Below are 16,905 nucleotides of genomic sequence, written 5' to 3'. Positions count from 1 at the left end.
TGTTGTGTTCTTTTTAAGAGAGGGTTTCATTATGCAGCCCATGGTAGCCTAAAAATCTTGGCAACCCTCCTACCTTAGCCTCCCAAGTGCTGGGAAATCCCCATACTTGACTATGTTAGATGTATTAAGAACAACTTTTCTTCTTTTGGCTTTATCGGGACAGGGTTTCTCTGTATAGCCTCAGCTGTCCTGGAACTCACTCTGTAGACCAGGCTGTCTACAGAGTCCTCCAACTCAGAAATCCACCTGCCTCTGCCTCTGCCTCCCAAGTGCATTAAGAACATCTTTAAATATTAGTAAATATTCATTGCCCCAAAACAGTGGTTTTGTGTAACATAATCTTTGATATTATTCACTCCCTAGGAAATTTTCAACTTCTAGTGTTTTTATTAGGATATAACACCAACATAAATCAAACTACCCATAGACTTGTTACCCTGAACTTTGAACCTGTCCTTTATCTAAAATCACAAAATAATAATAACAGCAACAACAATAATAAAATTAATAAAGAATTCAAAAAAGTGAAAATGAAGCTCCAAGCCAAAGGCTTTGGGTATTATTGCAACTTAGATGCTGGCTGAATACTCAGGCCTCTAAGATTCCTTGCTGCTGTCCTGTCCCCTGGCTTCACGCAGGTACCCAGCATGCCCAGCTATCTCTTCTGCTTACTGATCTGAGCCCAGTTTTAAAAAGATATACAACTCCTCAGACTTGCAAATGAAGAAAGATGTGACTGAATCACAGAAATACTATGAAATTTAGTGTAAAATAGGTTTCTATCACGTAGACTTTAGTCAAGATGGAAACAAGGCAATGTTGATTTTGACAAAAAATTTTCTGTCTGATTCTCAAACTCACAAGTCATGCCAGAATATATTTGCCCACTCCTAACACAATGCTTTTATACTGAACATTCTGAATTGTTTTAGAAACAAGAGGAAGGTTTCAAGAGAAAAACAAATTTTACTGGAATGTCAGCCAACACTCTCAACTAATAGGCTGCCAATGAATTACCTCAGTGAATGGGATGTCAATCAGTCACCTAAAGCAAGTGAGGTGTCCATCAGATGCCTCAGTCACTGTATACAATAATGTCTCACTAGTTTTGAAAAATTCTGATATCTAAGTATAGTGCTCAGACAACAATCAGCAAGAAAATTTCATGTTGAAGATAGTATGAAAAGGTGCTGTGGCTATGACCCACGGCTTTGAAGTCCCAGGACAGAGGTTCAGACGCAACCCAGATAAGTTACTATCATTCAATATGGATCTTTGCAAAATGAGCCAGTGTTTTAATTCAAAAATCCCAAGTACTAATGTAAATATAGCTGGCACCTTTGACATTTTGTTGGCAGACATAGCAGAAAGATCACTCATAGTGAGCTGGGGCAAAATGAACATAAAATATTAATCTCAGCATAATAAAAGCATTCAAATTTTATTAGACTGAATCATCTTAAATCACACTCATGCATGGGATGATTTCCTTTTTGCTTTATAATCCCCTGTGCTGATAAGAAATGCTCTGCTCAGACGAAAATACTAACAATTGTATAATTTTATAATCTTATTTCAGAATCATATATATAACAGTGGTTCTTTCTCTCTGTCTCTCTGTCTCTCTCTCTCTCTCTATATATATATGTGTGTGTGTGTGTGTGTGTGTGTGTATGTCATTGTGGATTGTTTTTAGATTTATTTATTTTTTTTATATGTAAGTACACTGTAGCTGTCTTCAGACACTCCAGAGGAGGGCTTCAGAACCTCATTACAGATGGTTAACTGAGCCATCTCTCCAGCCCCCAGTGTGGATTTTTAATTGAGTTTCATAGTACTGACATCTAGTATTCCTACTAAGAACTTATAAAATAGTATTGCAAGTAGCAAGGGTTGGATTCTCCTTGAGAGGTATGGGCACCAGGACTGGGGGTTCAGAATCATTCTGGAGGGTTCAAGAGCATCCTGGGCTATATGAGACTCTGCCCTGAAGAAACAAAGTAACAGAGAGAGAACAGATTAGTAAAGTGTTAATGGTTTCTTAATTGGCTTTTGCTTTCTCACTGCAGCCTCTCTCTTCAGAACAGTTAAAAAACAAAGAAACAAACAAACAAGCAAAAACTACACAAGAACTCAACATTTCCCGGCCTACTGGTACCTGTCTTTAATGCCAGCACTCAGGAGGGAGGTGGAGGAAGGGGGGTCTTTATGAGTTAAGGAGAACCTGGTCTATCTACATAGGATAGCCAGACCTACAATGTAAGACCCTGTCCCAAGAAAAAGAAAAGAAAACAACATTTTTGAAGATTGTTCTTCTTTCAACATTTTCCTTCACTCACTCACTCACTCACTCATTCATCCATTTACTCACTCACTCATTCATTCACTCACTCATTCATTCATGCATTTGTACAGGCATGCATATATTCATTCAGCAGGGTTAACTTACTCCCTATCACTCACTCACTCACTCACTCACTCACTCACTCACTCACTTACTCACTCACTCATTCATGCATTTGTACAGGCATGCACTTATTCATTCAGCAGGGCTAGCTTACTCCCTCTCACAGCACAGTGATTGCAGTGTTAGGCTCTATAGGAGGATACAAGCAGTTTAACTAAGGCATGATCCCCATCTTCAGAGAGCATATGACCTGGTGGGAATGCAGAAGAGAAGTAAGCAACAAATGGTGACTCAACTGTGCCTGAGATGTCACAATGTGTGACTATGTGTCAAGGGAATGCCACTGATAGTAAACAAATGCTCTGCGTTCCTAAGAAGGAGAAAAGGCTGTGACAAAAAGAGGTTAGACAAGTCCTTGGGAGGTGGCCTGCTTCCTTATCCAGCCTTGAAGGTGAGAAGTCCTGGGGAGTTGGAAGGACATTATGCATTCCAGACGTGACTCCTAGGAGGCTTTCCCCAAAGCCTGGGAGGTGGGGTGGAGGTGAGGGTGTGGGAGGAACAGGCTGGAGCTCACCTTGGCAGAGGTAAAGGTTTTGGGGTTTTGGATTTTCTTCACAACTCCACGTAACCTGCCAATATCATCTTGGAATAGCAAACTATCAAACAGCGATACTGGGGCCTGGGGAAGCATGACTGTGGGCCATGGAGCTCAATCAACTTTTTACTAGACACTCTGTGGGAAGCAAAGATTCCAAGCACTGGTGACGCTCCTTCCCTGTCCTTTCTTTCTGTTACCTCCCTTTATAAATAAAAATGGGTGGGGGTGGGTCAGGCCAGACGAACAAGAAGCACAGACTCTGTAGTTTTTCAGTACTGCTTTTGTTCTGGCTTCCTGTCTGTCCACGGGGCTGTCCATGGGGCTGTCCTCAGTCTGGCTTCTGACTGAACTCTGCTTTCTCCAGCCTTGCTTGCTGTACAGCTGTTCTTCTGTCAGTGAGCCTCATTTCTCTCTCGCCAGTCCTCCCTTTGCCAGGCTTGCCCACACTCTGCTCCCCTCTGCAGTTCACAAACCAAATCACTTTGTGATCTTAGTGGCTCCTCAAACGTATAATCAATGAACAAATTGATTTTTTTTAAACCGCTCCCCACATCCTCAATTGTTCTACTTTACAATGTGAGCTTAAAGACACTATAGAGTTTTGTTTTTATAGTACAAACATGAACTACACTTGGCACCCAGAAAAGACAACCTGCTTTTCTTCTCCTAAATTGAACTTGCCTTTCAAGATAAAGCCAAATGTTAGTAGCCTAAGCTGGCTATGACCTCCAGACCCTTTTCCTCATGACATCACAGAATGAATCCTGCAATTGTATGGCTTGTTTTTTTTCCCTTGTGAGTGACACTGCAGAACCTGTCTGTGTCCACCCACCACTCTGACTTATCAAGATCCTTTGGACTTCTATCCAGTTTTCCAAAGTGGGATGTACCACACCCAGTTTGATGTCATTACCGAACTTAATAACCATATTCTTTCCCATCATCAAAGTTGCTACTAAAAATAGCGCCAGGGTAAGACCAATCTCTTTGGAATCCAGTGAGGTATGCATCTCTGGGTTCACACTAGACCATTGGTAATTACTACTGGGAAAAGCCTTCTAATCATTCATGAGTCTACCAGAAGAAGGTGATTTCAGAACGTAACTCCTTAATTGGCCAACCACAAGCTAGACAAGGGCTGAACATCACAATGGTCACAACCATCTTTTCTTTCTGCTTGGTTTCTATCAGTCTTATGCATCTGAGGGAAAACATTTGACTAATGTTCATATACAGTTTTTTGAAGTGTTTTTTTTTCACCATCTGTGATATGTGTGTTCATAAGATTGTAATATGCTTCTGGATTTTAGTGCTAAGATATTGCATTTTGTTAGATTTTTCCTAGCTTTCTGCTTTAAAAACACATACTAATTTTTTTCCTCTCAATCTACACACACACACACACACACACACACACACACACACACACACACACCCCACACACACGCATACACACACACACCTCCACCTCTCACCTTAAGTTTGTAAACATAATAGCTAGTGACTCTATGATGACCTCATTGAAGTGCCATACCCTGGTGTTTGCCAGTAATTGTTTATTCGTTCCACCATGGAGCATCCAAGTCACCCACTAACGTATGCACTTGTGTATGATAATGTTTTCCAATCTGTTGAGTGGAGTCATATGAAAGCCTGAAAACAAAAAGCTAAAAGCAATTTCTATATCATGTTTGTCATTTAACTGGGAGAGACATGACAACGCAGAAAGAAAAAAAAAAAAAACACAGAGGAAGGAAAGGCCAGTCATCCAGCTGAGACTTCCCTGGCAGCTAGCTGAACTGTTCTTTGCCATAACCTTTGGACTGCAGCCATTTTGATTTAGAGGAGATCCTTTGTAGGAAAAGCCTTCCTGGGAATGTGGAACGTGGGAGTTTTGAGAAGAGGTCTTAGGAGGCTAAGGGGACTTGCTAGGATGGTTGGAGGGAGAGAGATACGATAGATAGGTTTGTACAAAAAAAAAATCCCTATTCTGCAAAAGGGATTTTCAGTGGCTTCAGAAGGAATTCCGTGTATGAAGGGTATGTAAGGGAAGGCGTGTGGCTTAAAGGAGGCAGTCCTGCCTTACCTGGCTGCCAAACAAAAGAAACTCCTAGCCATATGAGATTGGTTGCACAACTCGACTCCCTACGTACGTCTTGGGATGAGAGCTCATGCTAGAAACCAGTGTTTCTGGTGCTTAGGTTCTGAAAGGTTGTGTCTACAAACCACCCATCCATATTTGTTGTGTGCACCGTGAGTCAAATGGTACTTGTAGATAATGTGCGCAGAGGTGGAAGTAGAAGACTGGCTGGGATTTTCTTGCGAGGCCATCTCCATGCTATTGAGGAACATGCATACCGAGGAGGCCCCACCTACTCTTTCTATCTCTCTTTGCCCATTACTCATCCTTCTAGCCATGTGCATCCAGAGGCTAAGGCTGAATCCTGCCTGACATGATGCTATTTCCTCTATAGCTTAAGCTGGTATCCTTACTCCTGGAATGGCCCTTAAAGGAGTCCATGAAAGAGTGGCCCATTGTCTCCAGGAAGCCCTGGTAGCAGTTTGGGTGTACCTTTAGGAGGCAATAGAATGAGTAGTGTTCTCTTAACTTTCCCAACTAACTCACAGGACTAGTCTGTTGTATTTCCTAATAAGCAAACCTGGCCCTGAGGGCATGAGATTCCAGAGATCTAGCCTGTACTGAAGCACGAGGGATGAGGAGTCAGGGCCGAGAATGCACAGAATTCAGTAAGAATCCCATGATGCCTAGGAAGGCACTCCTCTCTGTTAATGGATCATCTGTGGCAGGCGGATGAGGGTACCAAGGATGTGGGTTGTGGAAAGGGAACCTGGGGAATACCCAAATGTTTTCCTTCTCCATCTTCTTGTCTCTTCCCTTCTTGTTCGCCTACATTTCTGACGCTAAGCCAATAATAATGATACTATTAAGTGTCAAAGCACTTTGCTTTGTACCAAAGATCTCTGAATGAGGCTACTGTTTATTGTATTCTTTGCTGGGTGAAAGGTTAAAAAAAATAAGTGCATGCTTAAAAAAAAATCTAGTTCATTCAGGTTTTACTATATTGCAGAACAAAACACAATGAAGAGTATTGTACATTAATGGTCTCCACTGCTTGACGACAACACACTCAAGCTTAATGTTCTTGCCATAAATTAAAAGTCGATCTTCTAAACCTTGGCTGATGTCTTCTTTGGTCTTAAAAAGAAAAAAAATTTTTTTGTAAGTATTGAAAACTTCTGGACATTGTTATGTGATGAAGTTTGAGTCTCAACTGGTACAGGGCTAATTACCAAAGTGTGGATGCTGAATTACAAATGTAACTTACCTAACAAGTACACAAGAGCAGCTTCTCTAGGAGAGTAATATATTCCATGGCGGGTGCCAGGAATCGAGAGAGGAATGTGTTATCTGGTGGCTGATCAACCCACCTCTTTGATACTGGCTGGAAACAGAAGTTGAAACTTGCATTGATTGTGTAATTGATTCCTTCCATGCAATTTGTCCAATTACAAATGTTTCAGTGTACTGATCATTAGCATCTGGGTGAAGAATTTAACAGTTTTATTTAAATAGAATCTTTGTTAATGTTCAGTCCCAATAGTTCCACTGTGCTTTCAAATGTAAGATTAGGTGCTTTTTAAAAAAAAATCTAAAGTAGGTGGTCTGGAGGGATGGCTCAGAGGATAAGAGCACTAGCTACTCTTCCAGAGGTCCTGAGTTCAATTCCCAGCACCCCCATGGTGGCTCACAACCATCTATAATGAGATCTAGTACCATCTCTTGGCCTGCAGACATACATAGAAGCAGACTGTATACATAATAAATAAATCTTTACAAAAAAACTAAGGTAGGGAGAATACTGTCATACACTATTTGTTGAAATGAAATTATTTGTACTTTGCCAGGAGGCTATGTGAATGTATGATTTTTGCATATGTGATTGAACAGATGAGGGGCTCTTGACTTGGTATGGTGACAGCCCACGTGATGACTGGGGCTGGTCTAGGAAGAAGTTACTGGTGATTATGATGCTACAAGTAACTGTCTATCGGTTACTCAGGGTTACTTTCTCTACTGCTTGGAGAAGCTAGAACATTTGTTTGGAAATTACTGCCTGAATTGGGCCTTCTGATAACAGGCTCTGCCTAATTCGTCAAGGAAAACTATTGTTTCTGATTATAATTTGTATGCCTAACACTTCACATGGTCATGGATGTCATGGGATGTATGTGCATTAGGGAGGGATCCTTGACTGTATGTGATTTCCAGCATCCACATGGTAGCTTACAATGCCATAACATCTGTAACTTCAGTTTCAGGGGACTGAACACCCTCTTATGGTCCCCATGGTCACCAGACATGTACATAACACACATACACAAATGCAGGCAACAATACTCATACATATAACATAAAAATTAATTAATCTCTTAAAGGGTTGTTTTTGGTATGTTTTTCAGATTGAGGAATTGATTTAGTGTACCAGGTAGAGTAAAATCTTTGGAGAGACCAACATGACATTTCCTGGCTCTGTGGCCCTAGATATGCATTTAAAACCTGCCTGAGCCTCAGTGTACTTTGAAGGAAAGGGAAAAGGATTCATTCATTTCTTCTTTGAGGTCACTAAGGTCAGAAAATGAAGATACACATTTATTTAATAGAAATTAATGTTCTTAACATTCTGGAGGCTGGAAAGACTGAGATCAAGATGCTGGCAAATTTGACGCAGGCTATTCTCTGCTTCTAAGGTAGTGCTTTAAATAATGTGAACGGTATAGAAGGGAGAAAGGACCTAGCTGGAATCACACAAATGTGTTGTATATATGTGTGCACAGGTACACATAGTCCAGAGGTCAATGTGTCTTCTCTAACTCTCCACCATATTTTTTGAGAAAGAATCTCTCACAGAACCCAGAACTTGCTGATTTGGCTGGACTGGCTAGCCAGCAAGCCCCAAGGATCCTTTTATCTTCACTTCTGCAAGTGCTGGGATTAGAGGCGAATGGCACCTTACATGGGTTCTGGACCTGAAATCAGGTTCTCATGAGTGTGTGACAAATATTTATGTACTGAGCCATCTCTTCAACTCTGCCTTCCACATATCTTTGTAAGATCATTAATAACATGCATACAGGAGAGCCCTCATTACCTAATCAACTCATGAAGGACACACTTCTTCAATAGTTGCACGGAGACTGAATTTCACTATGAATTTTGGAGGGAAATAATCACTCAGATGGTAGCAGTAGGGGGAGACCACCATAGCATAGAACTTGTAACAGTCACCTGTGGAGTGGTGGTGCTATGTCTAGGTTGGCTCCTAACAAACCTGGGAGCTGATTGTTGAATTTCCAGAAAGCTCTTGTGTAGATTGACATGACTTGGATGCCTTAAATCAGTTATGGTGAAAGTACAAATCAGACCTGCCCCTGCAGAGAGTTGGTTGTAGAACATTTAAGAGCATAGTGTGGATAACAAGTAGTCCTTCCCTTTGCCAAGTCCCAAATTATATTAGGGCCCTCCTAGCCTTTTAAAACAAACCATATAAAATTGAAAGTGATCCTATAAAGAGGATTAGAATAATCACAGTGACCTTCAATGGCTTTCCATACTGTGGCCTCGAGAAGCTGTCAGAGCCCTGGGAGACTGTTGTTGCCACCTTATGGGATGATGAGTCCTCTGGTTTCTTGAGAGATTCTGTTTGTTTTTCATAGTGTCTTTCCCCTTCATTGTCTTGCTTTAATCAAGAATGCCTGACTTCAATAACTGTACCTCACTTATGACTTATTTTTCATCATTTGTTAGCTAAAAAAAAAATCAGCTGTGAAAATTATATTGCATGCCAAAGTAACTGGCTCCCATTTAAAGAAAAATTCACATTGGATGTGAGTAGATATTTCTCAGTGGAAATACAAGCAGCCAATAGGAACAGGAGAAGACACTTGGTTACTCATGAGAGAAAGGAAACTCAGAACCATGGTGAGCTACAGCCATGACTGTTAGGGTGGGTTCAATTGAAAAGTTCAGTAATGACAGATGTGGAGAAATTAGAGCCTCATATTTTTATAGAAGTGTAAGTGTACATATTTGTTGGACAACTAAGTCCAATGCTACTGTATGACCAGCAACTTCTACTGCTAGGTAGATATCCGTGAAAGATGACAGAGGTATATTCACAGAGCCCTTTATAGGAACAGGTATGACAGCATTGTTTGTAATAGCCGAAAAGCAGAAGCAATCTACATGTCCATCACCTGAAGAGGATAATCAACATGGTACCTACATCACCACCCATTGTGGAATGCTATTCAGCTAAAAAAGGAGTAGGCAAATGACATATGTTGCAACATGAAACCACATCATGGCAAGGGAAAAGATGTCAGTCACAAAAATCCAATTCCATGATTTCAGTTACATCAAGGTCTAGAAAAAAGGAATCAGTTATTTTTGAGACAGTTGTCATTATATAGCCCAGGCTGACCTTGAATTTGAGGTCTAGATCTTCTTACCTTAACCTCCTCAGTGTTAAGATTACAAGTAGGCATCACCAACTCCTACTTAGTGAAACTTAGAACAGGGAACCCTTCCACGTAGAATGTAGACTGGAAATTCCGTGGGGCTAGGATGAGAAGAGGAAAAGGTAGCAGGGCATATGGAACTTCAATATGAAGTAACGAAGATATTTTAACAGTGGCCTTGATGTTGGTTGCATATATCTGTGGATGGCTAAAGGCCACTGAATTGGGCACTTTAGTGGCTGAATTATATGCTAATGAGTTATGGCTTAAAGATGTCAGGACTCTTTTTTGTTAAACTCTACATTCTAGTGAGTTTATAATTAATTTTCAGACTGCATGTAGGATCTCAACCTAAGAGCATATTCTTAAGCAATGAATACATAAGAAAACTTAAAACAAAAGTAAACCAATTTTAAAAGACAACCCGAGAGGCTCATTTTAAAGGGAAATGCATGGATATTTGATCTAGCTTTCTTTTAGCCTCTATTCTAGAGAGAGGCTGTCTTGGATTAATAACTCCCATCTGGGTATCAGGGAGATGGCTCAATTGGCAAACTACCTGTGTGTCAGTGTGAGAATCTGAGGTCAGACAGCCAATACCCAGAACCAATGACAAGAGTGGCTGCACCAATAACATTTGTGCCAGGAGGGCAGACAAAGTAGACTCCAGAGTTCATTGTCCAACTGCTCTTGCTGAGTTGGTGAGCTCTGGGTTCAGTGAAAGACTCTATCTAACACCAAACCAAACCAAAATAAAACAAAACAAAAATGTCAAGAAAGATGGAAGAAGATGCCCAACACTGAGTACCTCTGGCCTCCATATGCATACATATACTCATGCATGTGCATTTGTATACATGTGTGCATATACACATCCATTCAACTGTAAACTGGATAATATCCATTCAGTTGAAAAACCTACCACCTCTGTAGGTTTAATATTTAATATGATGGTTTTATAGGTCATAAAAGCTTCTCCTCTTCCTCCTCCTCCTCTTTCTCTTTTCTTGAGACAGTTTTACTATGTAGCTCTGTCTGTTCTAGAACTCACGCTATGGAACTCACTTTGTAGACCCAGCTGGACTCAAATTCACAGAGATTCTCCTGCCTCTGTGTCCTGAGTGCTGGGATTCATAAAAAGTTTCAAAGTATACAGATTGCTTCAAGAATGAAGGAGGGAAGAATTGACGTTTACTTATTGTTATTGATAGAACGTAATATAAGTTTGAAGAGGTAACCTAAAAATAGCAAATTATCCAATAGCTGTGTGCACTTATTTACTTGGGTTTTATTTGGAGAGTGATTTCGTGCTATTTTTGGTGCAGAGTGGAGAGCTGAAGACACTTGTGTAAACACTGACCCTGGCCGGTGACTTAGCCTTGATATAATACTTTCTCATGGTGCCAACAGCTCAAAAAAAATATTCTGCTTCTCATACTTTGAAGGATTGCTGGGAAAATATTACCTTGTGCCCCCTTTGAGAAAGAACCTGTGTGTTTGAAGATGATAATATCAGTGTCACTTGGAATATTTCATGAAACCCAACTACCTCCCTGAAAAAAAAAAATCTATGGTTTAAGGGTAATCCTATCCCTTATAGAATACTTACATGTCACTTGCAAAATTAAAAAAAAAAGAATAAAGAAAAAGAAAAGAAAAATGTGAGTTTTGTCTCTTGTATGGTAAACCTTAATTTTTAGTGTCTATTAATGATATTTTTCCGTTTACATTTGGTTTGTCCTTTCTTCTGTTTTATTGCTCATCATTCTGAGTTTATTTTTGTTAACCATGCTACTGAAAGATGAGATTCTAGGAGGAGAAAGACAGAAAGGAATCCTATTCCTCAGCACCTGCCTGAACATAGTAACTAAGATGCACAGCTTAAGAAATACTGCTTTGGGGACCTAACACAACAGGAAGGGAATTAGCCACCAGTCCCACCTTCTACCACAGTGTCTCTGGTATGCCATACACCTATCACTCATGTAGTTCCTAACCTAGCATGAAATGCCATTTTCTCAACAAGTACTGAGTCAGGACAATGTAGTTTGTGTTGGTGCAGAGTGTTGGACAGCACTCTTGTTCCATCAGACAGGTCTTAGGTCTCATCTTGCTCCCAATAAGAAAGGGAGCATCTCTCTGAGCTAAGAATTTAGGGAAGAGCAGAGGGGAGGCATGCCTCTTCCTGGTATCCAAGGATAGACGGTCGCTTGGAAAAGGAACATGTGCAATCATTTGGAAGCTGAGACCCTCCAGGTCAGGTGACTGCAACAACTTTACCTCAGGAGACTCCTTGGCACTTGCCTCTGTTGCACCTACAGATAAGTTGTAAAAATTCAGACAGCTTTTCACCTTCATGGGAAACATTGGACTTCATATGTTATCTTTCTTATTATGTTCAGATTATTTCACACTTTAGAATTTCTCATCTGAAATGGTGTCTCCTCCTACCATTTATAAATATTTTCATACATGTTATCAACATTGTTTCTATTTTTACCATCTTCCATAGGAATCAAGTGATTTGGAGGCTTAGAGGCTGTGAGCACTTCCTGAGCTTCTAGAACAGTAGTTCTCAACCTCTGGGTTGTGACCCCTTTAAAGGTCAAATGATCCTTTCATAAGGGTCACATCTCAGGTATCCTGCATATCAGATATTTTCATTACAATTGATAACAGTAGGAAAGTTACAGTTATGAAATAGCAACAAAAATGTTAAGGTTGGGCATCACCACAACATGGGAACTGTCTTAAAGGGTCACAGTCTTAGGAAGGAAGAGAACCACTGCTCTAGAGGATTGAGTTTGGTTTACAGAACCCATGTCAGGTGGATTATAACTGCCTGAAACTCTAGCTCCAGGGGCCTATGTTGCCCACACATGTAACATTTTCTCCCTCTTTCATTCTCTCATATACCTATGTACAACACACAAATACAAATTTTAAAAAGAAAAGAAGGTGATTTTAACTGAATGTTAAATATTGATATCTAGAAGAGGGTTGTTTTCCCTCCTAAGAGGTGATAGTAAAATCCATAGTCATTTATCTCAGTCATACATTTAATTAATATGCATTCACTGTATTAAAGAATGAGTTTCATTGCAACGTTGTTCCAAAAGTTTATTGTGTATGTATGTGCACATATAGAAAGAAGTCTGAGGACAACGATTAGGATTCCTTTTTCTTCTATCACCATTTGCGTCCTCAAGACCAAACTCAGGTCTTCAGGTTGATTAGTAAGCATTTTACCCACTGAGCTACTCCACCAGCCTTCATCAAATTTTTATACAAATGTATCATGTATTTGGAAGGTAGTCCTGTGTCATTTATATCTACAGTGGCATCAGAGTATATACATATATATTAATTGAAATTTAAGAGCATTTGGTTGGTTCCCCTTTTAAAAACAAAACTTGGCTGAGCATGATGCATGGATTTTCATTATGCTGCCTCCTTTGAGTCTGCCTCTGCCTCATTTAAGGTTAGTGTGGATTCAGAACTCAGCCAAGCACCCAAGAAATCATAGTGGTACTTCCAATGAGAGTAGTTTCCTGCTTGTTTGCTCAGAGCTTCATCTGCCACTATTTTGCTCAATTACCAAGTTTGGATCCTATGTCTCTCACATGTGTTTGTGTAGACTTTGCGAACCAAAATAGTTTTGTGTAGTCAGCAAATTCCAGCACCTTGTTATTTAGTCCATTTTCAAGGGTGTTAATGAAATCCTGGAGAACACTGCTTTTCTAATGATTGCTGACACCCCACTATTAACTCCTTTCCGTGTTAAGAGTGGGTCACTTACTCTTTCATTCTCTCTATCTCTTAACCCACAGTTAACTCATGATTGACAGCCCTTTACCTCTTACCCAGTGTTTGTCAAGTTGCCTTAATAGTCTCTTGTGTGGGACTTTATCAAAAGTCCCTTGAGAGTCTAAATAAATTAATCCCCTACTTTCTTTCTATCTACCTTTTTGTTGCCTCCATAAAATCCTGCATTAAAACAAAACAAAACAAAACAAAGTCACATAAAGAAATAACAAACTCCAAATATTCTCCTAGTTTTGTATTTACTATTATATCATCTATAGCTACTTTTTCTACCCTTAAAATTACTTTTCTGTTTGTGTCAGTTCTGGCCCACCGCTGAGCTTTCACAAGCTATATCCTTCGACACATATTAATGATGTAATACAACTGGTAGGAATTTTGAGCTCCTTTTCAAAGTAAATAAATTCCAGTGGTTGGCTATTTCTGCATGCAACCTTTTCTTGCTAACATTTATTTATTTATCAGCTTGTCAAAAATTCCAAGGAAGTGAGTTTTCTCCAATACTTTTCTAATATTTTGGTTTAATAGATAAAATGTGTTGTCATAACTACATTCTGGGAAAATATTTGAATTGCATTTGTTTTTCTTCAAAGGTTCTTCACCTTAAACAGAAAAGAAGAGAAAGAGAAAAGAAAAGGAAAGAAAAGAGATGGAATTAAAGACTGGGTGTGTATGATAAGCAACATACCCAAAGTATTCCTTTGGTATAACTGTAGGTCTGATCTTGATGGTGTTGTCAATGGTGGATGTTCCTCACTGTGGTGCGTCCACTGTCCATGGTGGAAACAGTATCCCAAAGGCTCCTGTCTTAGGGGCTTGGTATTCAAGCATGGTTATGTTGATGTAGTTTTTGTAATGGTGGAAGGGGCTATGCAGACCACGGAACAGGGGTGAGGGGGGAACATGATAGGGAACCATTAATTGTCTTACCCAGCAGCAAACTCTACAAAGTACAATAGCAACATGCCAGGCAAGACTTGCCCATTGGTGCAGAAGAGAGGTGTGACTGTGGGTAAACAGTTGCTTGTGATTGGGGTTGCTTCACAGTAGGGACTCACACCAGGTAATCTAAACTTGGTCAAAAGCCCATGCGTGGGAAAGTTCTAGGTCCATGTAGAGAAAGTAGTGCTGTTGACTTGCTAAATGGACTTAAGATGCCTGATGAGTTGCCTTCTGAATCTCTGTGTTTATGTCCATAGATCAGAGCTGTCACCGCTTTGGGCACAACTTGGTTTGGCAGTGGGAGGTTGTTACTCCAAGTCTTAGGTAGAAGAGGGATCAGAAGTGAGAGTGCCAGAAGAAGTGTTGTGAAATGCTGTCCTCCCAGTGTGATGTCTGGTGTTGTACTCTTGAACTCTCGGCAGCTGTGATTACCTGCACAAGACCTGCACAAGATTGGACTGTCTGTCATGGAGGGGGGTAGGCATCATGAGGCCTTGCTGGTAAATTGCTCTGTAAACAACTCTAAATTAAACTCAGGGAGTCACAGCAGACAAAAGCAAAACAAAAACCTGCCTGAAAGTGGAAGAGGAACCAGATGGGAAGAGAAAGAGGGTCGATCGGAGGGGGAGGGGCCAAGAGTGGAAGATAGGAGGTGAATATGATCAAAGTATATTTTGTACATGTATAAAAATGTCATACTGAAACCATTATTGTATATAATATTATATTTATACTAAGTAAAAACTAAAAAATAAAAAGATATGTGGGAAGTGGTTAGGCCATCAGGGGCACAGGACAGCAGAGGGCCAGGGGTCTTAACTCCTACGACAGTGAATTGATATAGAAGAACCAACTTGACTTCAGACTTTGTCTCTGGCTTTCCATTTTGACGTATAATCTCATCACGCACTTGGCAGCCATGATGTCATTCACCATGAGGTTATTTAGATAGAGAAGCCTTGCTAGAGCTGATGGACACTCAGCTTCTGTGAATAGCAGGTGATATAAATGCCTTTTCTTTATAAAGTATGGTGCCACTGTTTCTTTTGCTTTTTTTTAAAGTAGTAATAGGGAACTAATATAGGAAATTACATATTGACATTTACATTTATATAACTTTTGTGCCTCACAACTACCTTGTTATTATTATTTGATTATAAGCTAACTGATTTAAGAAACACCATTTGCCTTGGGCCATGGAACATGGTACCCACCTGGGTTAGAATGTGAGCTTTCAGGTTTGCCTTCAAAGCCCTGTTTGTTCTTTCACACTGCTATGGTGTGCCTCTGTTCCTTTGAGCCGTATGTGTTAAAGATTTAGGCAATTTAAAAAAATTATTCGTAGCATCTTATACACTATTGATTTCAAAGTCTCCTTAGAAGACATTCAGATCTAAATGTGGAGGGGGCCCTATCCTTGTCCTATTGTATCTTATACCTGCCAAATCTTCCCTTTTTGAAGTGAAGGGCATTTTCATTTTGGATTAATATTAAGACAACATAAAAAGAATTTTGCTCTCTGAGGCAAGCTTTTCTTCAGCGTTCCAACAAACCATTTATACTTTTATCCTTTTTTTTTTTTTTTCTACAAAAAAAATTTCTCTCATTTAAATTGTCACAGCTTGGGAGCCCTGCCTGGAATACATAATAACTGCTTGTAACACTTAAAATGAAAACAAATTTACCAAGAATGGCGGAATGACAACAAAGAACAAGAAAAATATAAGTCCATGGAAAATAGTCTCTCCGACGCATATATTTTCAGCACCAGGAATTTTTATTGAAATTGCTGCTTCCTGTACTGCTCACCTTTTCAGTATCTGAATTTTTTTTCTCCTTGGTTGTGAGGAGTGGGGGGTTGTAAAACTCTAAAGACCTAAAGAGAGCAGTGAATCTTTCTTGAGTGGTGTATTAGTCAGGGTTCTCTAGAGTCACAGAATTTTTGGGTAGTCTCTATATAGTAAGGGAATTTGTTATGACTTACAATCTGTAGTCCAACTCCCTAACAATGGTCAGCTGTGGATGGGAGTCCAAGGATCTAGCAGTTGCTCAGTCCCACAATGCAAACAGCTGAAGAAGAGCAGACCTTCCTCCTTCCAATGTCCTTATGTAGGTCTCCAGTGGAAGTTGTGGCCCGGATTAAAGGGGTGTAATATCACTCCTGGATCTGGGGCTTGCTTTGTCCCAGATGAACTCAGAGATCTCCTTGCCTTAGTCTCTGGGGATTCATAGCCACTATGCTTCAAGATCTCCATGCCAAGATCCAGGTCAGAAACTTGTATCTCCCAGTCTCTCAAGATCTGGATCACAGGTGAGACTTCCAATTCTGGATTATAGTTTATTCCAGATATAGTCAGGTTGACAAAAAGGCATAGTCATTACAAGTGGTCATTTGGCCTTCATTCAGAAGGGAACATTTGGGGGAAATGATGCAGAACCCCACTTGAAAGATAAGGTGGAGCCTCTCTCTCCCAGCCGTGGTGGGACACACTACTGGAGGTACCACTTTTTGTTAGAACAAAAGGCCATGGGTTTTCCACCTCGGGTTTCTTTGTACTAGGTGCGGACAGCCCCCTTCTCAGCAGTGTGACAA

General features: G+C 40.2%; 1 long non-coding RNA gene across 1 annotated transcript; it reads left to right on the top strand.

The window, feature by feature from the left end:
- The first annotated feature begins 2,748 nt into the window (after positions 1–2,748).
- Positions 2,749–14,917, top strand: LOC116097681. The gene is made up of 3 exons (XR_004121516.1): positions 2,749–2,858; positions 13,964–14,036; positions 14,570–14,917. It is a non-coding gene; the product is annotated as an uncharacterized LOC116097681 (long non-coding RNA).
- The last annotated feature ends 1,988 nt before the right edge of the window (positions 14,918–16,905 follow it).

This window comes from Mastomys coucha, unplaced genomic scaffold, assembly GCF_008632895.1.
Source record: "Mastomys coucha isolate ucsf_1 unplaced genomic scaffold, UCSF_Mcou_1 pScaffold2, whole genome shotgun sequence".
Lineage (NCBI taxonomy): Eukaryota > Metazoa > Chordata > Mammalia > Rodentia > Muridae > Mastomys > Mastomys coucha.
Note: the sequence above shows the minus strand (reverse complement) of the source record. Positions and strands in the feature narration are given on the sequence as shown.